The sequence below is a fragment of the Sylvia atricapilla genome, chromosome 11 (assembly GCF_009819655.1).
Source record: "Sylvia atricapilla isolate bSylAtr1 chromosome 11, bSylAtr1.pri, whole genome shotgun sequence".
In the NCBI taxonomy this organism is placed as follows: Eukaryota; Metazoa; Chordata; class Aves; order Passeriformes; family Sylviidae; genus Sylvia; species Sylvia atricapilla.
In genome coordinates this window covers 9,822,882-9,831,284 of record NC_089150.1, presented here as the reverse complement: position 1 = coordinate 9,831,284, position 8,403 = coordinate 9,822,882, and the positions used below count along the sequence as shown (strand labels likewise).

The window sequence follows — 8,403 nt, the reverse complement described above, 5'->3', positions numbered from 1 at the left end:
TCTCCACCAAACTTTTATTTCAGAATCTTAGTAAATGAGAATACTTACTTGCCATGTAGAAGATTTTTATTTCTGAAGGTAATTTAGATCACTCCACTTGTATTTTAAAAGCCTCATACAAGGATAAGACCTAGGAAAACAGGTTAGAATGTGCAATTGCACAGATTATTAAATGGCAGAGATAAAGTCAAAATAGTGAACATTTAAATGCAACAGTTAACTGTTGGCCAAAGAGACAAAGATGATGTGCTCCTCTTAGGTGCTTCAGTTAGATCTCAGGCTGCTCTGCAAGCCTGGTGAACAGCAAGATTTTCAGTGTGACTGAAGAAAGTGCAGAAGAACATAATCTGTCCTCAAATTCTAATTTAGCCTCAGCTCCTACATCACTGGCTTTTGCACTGGAATTTGTGGAGCAGGACCAGTACATTACAATTATATGTTAATTTAACCTCAGAATACTAGTCTGAAGTAAGATAATACCACTGTCCCAATTTTGAAGAAAACAAGAATGGAAGATGTCTTAGAGGTCACACCCAGTTTTCCAGGCTGGCTGATTTACACTAGAGAAGTTTCCTCTTCTGAGACCTCATAGAATCAGTATCTGGAAGCCATTCAGAGCAGGGTATAATCTCCTTGGAGCTGAACTAACTGTAAAGAGTGGGCAAGGTCTTTTCAAACAGTAGAGCTTGACTTGAATTGATTATGGCAATTGCATCCTTCAATGGACTTCCCTACAAAGAGTATTTGTGTCTATTTTGCTGCTATTTTAATTGACATCCATTTCCAACTGCCTTTTGGACTTTTTTTTCCTGTGACCTTCATACTGTGATAATATTATGTATGACTATGATTTAGGAGTTGTATTGTCTTTGCATTATTGCAGCTCAAGCTTAATGTTAAACTAAGGCATGAAATGCCATTTATTACGTAGTGTTATGTAAAAAGATTCAATCAAAGTGTTCCTTTGTTTAGCTTCATTTCCACAGCCTAATATTAAACAGGACTCTTGGCCAGGAGGAAGCTTCAGTGCCTACATTGAAGTTGAGCCTGTTGAGAACAGTTCTCCCACTGCAGTGATCTGTCACACTGCCATTTGGTCTCCTTCCCACAGGAGAAGCTTTTTTGCTGAAATGCTTTTTGCATATTGTCTCATGCTGTGGAGCACACATCTCTGTTCACTGTCCTCCCCTCAGACCACCTCAAGTTAACTTGGCAACCTCATTCATTTCATTCAGTAATTCCTGGGGCAAACAATTCCTTATTGATACACTGCCAAAGTTTTATTTCTCTCATTTTAGAGCGTGTTGTGTCCCTGTCCCTCTTCCTCCTCATTTAAACCGCCCCCCTGGTTGCCCACTGTGACACAACAGTGGAAATGGGGGGCAGTGTGGGTAGGGATCAGTGTGTGACTGATGAAAGTGAAGGAAAGCCAGCTTGTGCTCTCACTGAACCTGCAGGACTGTAAGCACACTCTGTGTGACATGGGTTGGAGCTCTGCCCCAAGAGGTACCAGTGGTGGCTTGTGTTGCCTTCAGTGTTCTGCACAGAGGCAGGGGCAGTCCCTGCTCTATATCTAAAGCAGCTTTGTTCTACATTCTCGTGTGAATAGTTTTCTGTTACCAAAGGTACCTTTATCCAAAATGCAAGAATGATGCAAGCTGGAATTTCGGCCTTCACATGCTCTATCTGGCTGACAGGACTCAATCCGATGTCCAGAAAACTACTTTTAGAGAAGACAATTTGCTCAGTATCACCAAGGGCCTCTTTATCCCCTTTTGGAGGGCAGCGGGGATTTGATCTTGCTATGAACCATTAGCACGTGAGATGAGGCTGATGCACGGGTAAAATCCAGGTGGCTGTAGGTGTGTCAGCTCAGGGGCGGACGCCGCACCGCTCGGTGGCTCGGCAGGGCTCGGGGACACGCAGCCCGGGAGCAGAGCCGAGCCCGTGGGCCAGCGGCTCCGGTGCGGGGCCGGGCGGAGCTGCGCATGCGCACAGCGGCCGTACGGGCCCGCGCCCCGCCATTCCCGCGGCTGCCGCGCGGGGGCGACAGAGCCCGGGGAAGGGCGGGATCCCCGCGCACGGCCCCGCCCGGTCCGGCCACAGCCCCGGTCCGGCCACAGCCCCGGGCCCGGCCACAGCCCCGGGCCCGGCCACAGCCCCGCGCACGGCCCCGCCCGGTCCGGCCACAGCCCCGGGCCCGGCCACAGCCCCGGGCCCGGCCACAGCCCCGGTCCGGCCACAGCCCCGGGCCCGGCCACAGCCCCGCGCACGGCCCCGCCCGGTCCGGCCACAGCCCCGGGCCCGGCTACAGCCCCGGTCCGGCCACAGCCCCGCGCACGGCCCCGCCCGGTCCGGCCACAGCCCCGGTCCGGCCACAGCCCCGGGCCCGGCCACAGCCCCGGGCCCGGCCACAGCCCCGCGCACGGCCCCGCCCGGTCCGGCCACAGCCCCGGTCCGGCCACAGCCCCGGGCCCGGCCACAGCCCCGGTCCGGCCACAGCCCCGGGCCCGGCCACAGCCCCGCGCACGGCCACAGCCCCGGGCCCGGCCACAGCCCCGGGCCCGGCCACAGCCCCGGTCCGGCCACAGCCCCGGGCCCGGCCACAGCCCCGCCCGGTCCGGCCACAGCCCCGGGCACGGCCACAGCCCCGGTCCGGCCACAGCCCCGGGCTCGGCCACAGCCCCGGTCCGGCCACAGCCCCGGGCCCGGCCACAGCCCCGGGCCCGGCCACAGCCCCGGGCCCGGCCACAGCCCCGCGCACGGCCCCGCCCGGTCCGGCCACAGCCCCGGGCCCGGCCACAGCCCCGGGCCCGGCCACAGCCCCGCGCACGGCCACAGCCCCGGGCCCGGTCACAGCCCCGGTCCGGCCACAGCCCCGGGCCCGGCCACAGCCCCGGGCTCGGTCACAGCCCCGGTCCGGCCACAGCCCCGGGCCCGGCCACAGCCCCGAGCCCGGCCACAGCCCCGGTCCGGCCACAGCCCCGGGCCCGGCCCCGCCCCGTGGCACCGGCGCTGCCGGCGGCCCTCGCCAGGGGCTGATGGCGGGGCGAGGCCTGCGCCTCCCGCTCCCAGGCGTCCGGGCCACACCCGCCCTGCTGAAACGGAGCCCCGCGTTTCAGAGGGAAGGGGGTAACGCCCCTAGCTCTCTAAAAATGCTTCTAACAAGGAAACCGTCGTAGTAGCACGCTGTGCACTGCAGAGCCAACACCTGCAGTCTCCGTTCCTCAGGGGCCCAGCCTGTACGAGCCCAGATTTCCCAATAACTGCCCCCCACCGCTGCAGCCCGAGTCTCGCTGTTCTCAGGAACCATTCCCTCCCTGCAGCCAGCAGACATTCCCTACAGGAACAGTGTATCACCATTTCTCTTCAGTAACAAGGCCTTTGAATGGATTCTTTCCTCTGTAACTCCCACCTTGGGAATAGTATATTCCTTCCTTCAACTCTCCATAAGCAATCACTGTTATGTGATTGTATAGTATTCAATCACCGCTATTAATTTCAAGAATTAAGCTAGTCTTAAAAGCACTGCTCCCCTGCCCTCTCCACTCCACTCCAAAGGCACTCCATGGGTATAAAGGAGCTGTGATGTCAGTATGTAGCTCAGGAAAACGGTACAGTGACAATTCGTAGGACAAAGGCAAGTGTATGTTCAGCAGGCAGTGGGACTATAGGGCACAGCAGTGTTCTTGAGTAGGAACACAGAAAGGAGTGTTGGAGTGGCTGACCCTAAGGTGCCGGGGATGGAAGTATAACCCAACTTTTGTTTAAAGAAAACTTAAAGCTCTTAGGAGAGCACACACTGCTGTAGCCACAGACAACTGCAGCTGGACTTAAACCTCCGGATTAAAACTCTGCAGAGGCCCTGACTCCACTGTAAAAAGAGAGAAGTCGAAATTTATTCTCACAAATGACTACCAAACCAACATATGCACTCAGGCTGCACAAGGGCACAAATGGTCTTCAGTAAAAGTTTCATTTCTGGTACTAAACAGTAAAGCCATATTTAAACAAAACCTATGGGTAAGGAGAAAATATCACATCTTAACAAAAAGGATTTATTCTGACTAAACAAAATGTACAATGTTTCCCAAATGACAAAAGGTTTTCAGGACTCTTGGAACTCTGCAGGTCCATTGAGTAACTTGATCACTTCTCACCCTGCAGTTTGATCAAGCTACTTTTTGCCAGACTTCTTTATTCCACCACTGGCTGCCAAAAGAAACAACACAGATGGTTAGGTGACAGAGCTTAGCTACAAATGCAGTTCCTCATAAGGCTGAATCCCCCCAAGGGACAGCGTGCACAGCCCAAGGCCCCACTGCGGAATTGTTTCTGCATGTGTGACTACTCCTTTGTGGTTTTGATCTCACACACCTTACTGTGAACTGATTTATTTAACATTAGAAATAAAGTTTCTCCTGGAACCAAATATTCCAACAGTTACTTTGTTTCTCCATCGATTATTTCTTATCGAGCAGGAGCACAGTCTGGTCAAAACAAATTCAAGGCTAAGGGAATAAAAGCATTGGTATCCCTACCTACACCAAAGCCCCCAGCTGGGATCAAAGCTCTACAGAAGCAGGTACTGGAATTCCTGCAGATTACTGAAGACACTAAAGTGAAATAACACCAGGCACTGACACAGCTACAAGTGTGGCATTTGTTGTAAATGCTGTTTTTCTGCAGTTGTGTCAGGTCTGACCAGCGGGAAGGAAAGAGAACAGCAAGGCTCCGCCAAGACAGACTGTGAGAGCCAAGGGTCAGCAACAGACTCTGCATTGCAACTTGATTCCAAAAGCACTGCCCTGCTAAGGCTCTTGGAAATAGGCTGACCCTGCCACAGCAACACAACAATCATAACCTGCTTTAGTAAGCATCAGACAAGGGCCAGATGACTGACACTGAGTCTAGAAAAGGGCAGAGAAAACTCCAAAGAGATGTGTGAGCTGAAGCACCCTACACAGAATGAGTTTAGGATGGTAAGGACAGAAGAGAGGCTCAGTGAATTCTTTTGCATTTGTCTGAAACCCCAAAGATACTCCAAGTCCCACACGCAGCACACTTTTTGTACACGGATAAAACAGAGGAGTTAGATCAGTCTGAGATAAATAAACTATTCCAAGTCAGCAGGACTGGATGGCACTTCCTTCAAGAGCACCCAACAAGCTGTAATGCAAAAACGCAGATCTGCTGGCTAAGATTTAAAACACTAATATAGACACTATGTCAGAGGATTCACAGACTGCCAGCAAAGCTCCCAGATATGGAATGGGTTTTGTGAAGAGCTAGGCAACTACAGAGCAGCGAGTCTGAACTCAATCTCTGAACAGGTAAGAGTCTGGAACAAAGCAATTGAATGAAGAGTCTTGTGAAAGTTAAGAGGACTCCCATTCCCAAGTTAAGAGTAAATCCTTCCTCACTGACCTGCTGGCACCCTGAGGTTATCAGTAAGTGTCTGAACTCAGAGGACTTCATATTTTCACACAGTACCCGACAAGATTCCATAGCAAAGGTTGTTAGTGAAACTATTTTGCTACGGGATTATTGGAAAGGTCTTTCAAATTTGCTGAAAAATAAGAAGTAAAGTGTGAAGCTAATGATCTTCTCAGAATGGAAAAGTGGTTAGTAACATTAATGGGCCACAGGTCAGGAGCAGGCAGGGCACACCCTCGAACATCTCTGACCATGGCAAATGCTGGAGGAGCAGAAGGCAAGTGCAGACCCACCAGAACACTGAGACTGCACTGAGACACAGACTGGGCTCTGTGCACCACCAAGGCACATCCTGTGAACTCACTGCACTGTATTTTAGTCACTCAGGCAGAGCATTAAAGTCAGACTGATTTCCAGTCACCTTTTTTTAACCTGCCAAAAATTTCCTGCTCTTGAAGAAATTCACCCTCTCAGAGGACAAGCGCTGGATTTGTTCAACTTGGAGGACTGTGGCAAAGCCTACATGTAATACATCTGAAAAGACTGGTGTGCTAAAAGAAGAGTAGAAATGTCCCTGCACATAACCAGTGGAATAGGTCAGCATGCCAGACACAGTGTTTTGCCTGCTGAACCAGAACCTGCATCCTTTGGGGATGAAAATGCATTGAAAAGAGAAAAACAAAAAAAACCCTTATTTGTTCCATATCATCTGTACCTGCCACCAACTTACTTACATATGTCAAATAACCCAGAGGCACCTGCCTTTTTATGTTTGTCAAGCAAAAACATTAAATGTTTGAAGCCAGCAAGACCCCCATTTCTCCTGCCAGGATGGCACCTCACTTACCCAGGGGTCCTTTTCCAGCAGCTTTTGCTTTCATCTCCTCAAGTTTCTTTTGCTCCTCCTTCTGTTTTTGTTTGAATGCCAGATCAGTCTAAAGGAAAGCACAGCAGCATTTTTTAACATCTCTTCCACAGAAAAATTCAAAAACAACTGAGAAGGAATGAAAACCAAATGTAATATTCCAGCAGCAACAAACACCTGACTGGACTGAGGCAGGATGGCTGAATAATGCTAAATATGCAGAACATGGTGGAATTATCACCAAGGTTTTTGCTGTAACACAAACTAAACTTTAACTCTGTATGTTTGGTCCTTCTGGAATTATTTCCCATGGCATAATCTCATTCTGAGATTATGATTCCTCTGACTGATAGATGTTTGCACTAACATCATTCATTAACATTTCCTCAGTGACACATAGAGCCCAGCAAATAGGCACTAACAAAAACATTTAGATTATGAAGAATGTAAATAAAGTAAGGCTGCTTTCACCTGAAAAAAAAATTTTTTTTAAAAAAATCCTCCCGCACATATGTCATTTTTGCTGGGTTTAATAAATTTGTGTTAATTACAAGAAATGTAATGAGGCTGCTGGCAAATTGTACAGGCAATGCAGCTACTGAACCTCCTTGCTGGACGAACCTCCAAATCCAGGAGAAATCAGACATCCTCTGTCCCTTAGACACAAATTCTTCACAGACACCAAGGCTGGAAAGGACGCAGATTTTTAACTCTGTACTCAGGACTTCGGGGTAACTGAACTGAGGACCTTGACAAGATTGACTGAGATTCCACAGATTCTTCACCAATCCAGTCTATAGCTCATCTTTACAACTGCAAAGCTTTCCTCTTCTTTCAGTTAAAGCCTCCCTTGCTGCAACGTAACCATATTACTTCCCCTACCTACCCCTCACAGAACAGAACCCTCTGTTTCTCTCGCCAGGTTTTCCTGTCTCCTGTAGGCTAATGTGTCTTTCCCAGTAAATCAATCCCTCACATTTATCCTTTTCTGTGGGTTTATTTTTTTCTTGCAGTGTGCTGCTCCCAAGTGCTCCAGTATTGCAGGGCTGAGACAAAAAGAAATGTTACATCACTTGACACACAAATGTTTATAACTTGTATCCTTGTAAGCACTTTATTAGTTCTACCATTTCTTTAACGAATAATAAGCTTTAATAAAGCTTATTAAGAAAGCTATGATTTTTTTTCCTTTTTCAAAGAGATATTGTATTTCCCTTTTTCCAAACAGTAGCACCTCATCCATCATGCACTAATCTCAAAATCAGCAGCTCACATCCATACTTAAACGTAAGGATTCAGAGTATCTCTAACACGCAATTCACTAGCATTTAATTTATCCAAGCTACACAGTAATCCCAAGCCGCTGGGACCGCAGTGATTGATGGACTTCAGATGGAAGTCCGATGCTTTGGCAAGGGCATTCCAAGCTGCTCCGGCAGCCAGCACTGCTGCATCCACCAGCATGGTGAACACAGGCACGATGTCGTCATGGAATCAGCGAAACACAGAATGGTTTGGGTCAAGGAAGGGACCTTAAACATCACCTCGTTCCAAAGTCCTGCCATTGGCAGAGACACCTTCCACAAGCCCAGGCTACTCCAAATTTCGTCCAGCCTGGCCTCGAACACTTCCAGGGATGGGGCAGCCCCAGCTTCCATGGGCAGGCTGTGCCAGGGACTCAGCACCCTCACAGGCAAGAATATCTTCCTAATATCTGATCCAAACCGCCTGTCTTTCACTTAAGCCCATTCGCCCTCATCCTGTCACTACCTGCTCCGGCAAGTGTCAGGAGGAGCCCCCCGGGCAGCCAGGCCGCCGGCTCCCTCACGGCCGGGCCCGAGCCCCCGCCGCCGCCGGGGCTCTCCCGCCGCCCTACCTCATCCAGGTCCTTCGTCTGCTTCTTCGGCTGCTTCAGCGGCTTCTTCTTGCCGCCTGCAAAGACAGAGCAGACAGTGAGGGCCGGGCGGGGCCGAGCGGGCGGCACCGGCGGCCCCGGGCCCGGCCTTACCCTCCCGGCCCGACATGGCTCCGCTCGCTCCGCCCGCTCCCGCCGCTTCCGCCGCCGCTCCCGCCGCTTCCGCCGCTTCCGCCGCTTCCGCCGC

The 8,403-nt window shown here is 50.7% G+C and overlaps 1 long non-coding RNA gene across 1 annotated transcript; it reads right to left on the bottom strand.

The window, feature by feature from the left end:
• Positions 1-4,037: 4,037 nt before the first annotated feature.
• LOC136365916 (uncharacterized) lies at positions 4,038-8,393 on the bottom strand. The gene is made up of 4 exons (XR_010744436.1): positions 8,310-8,393; positions 8,178-8,233; positions 6,284-6,371; positions 4,038-4,212 (listed from the first exon to the last, which is right to left on the bottom strand). It is a non-coding gene; the product is annotated as an uncharacterized lncRNA (long non-coding RNA).
• Positions 8,394-8,403: the final 10 nt, after the last annotated feature.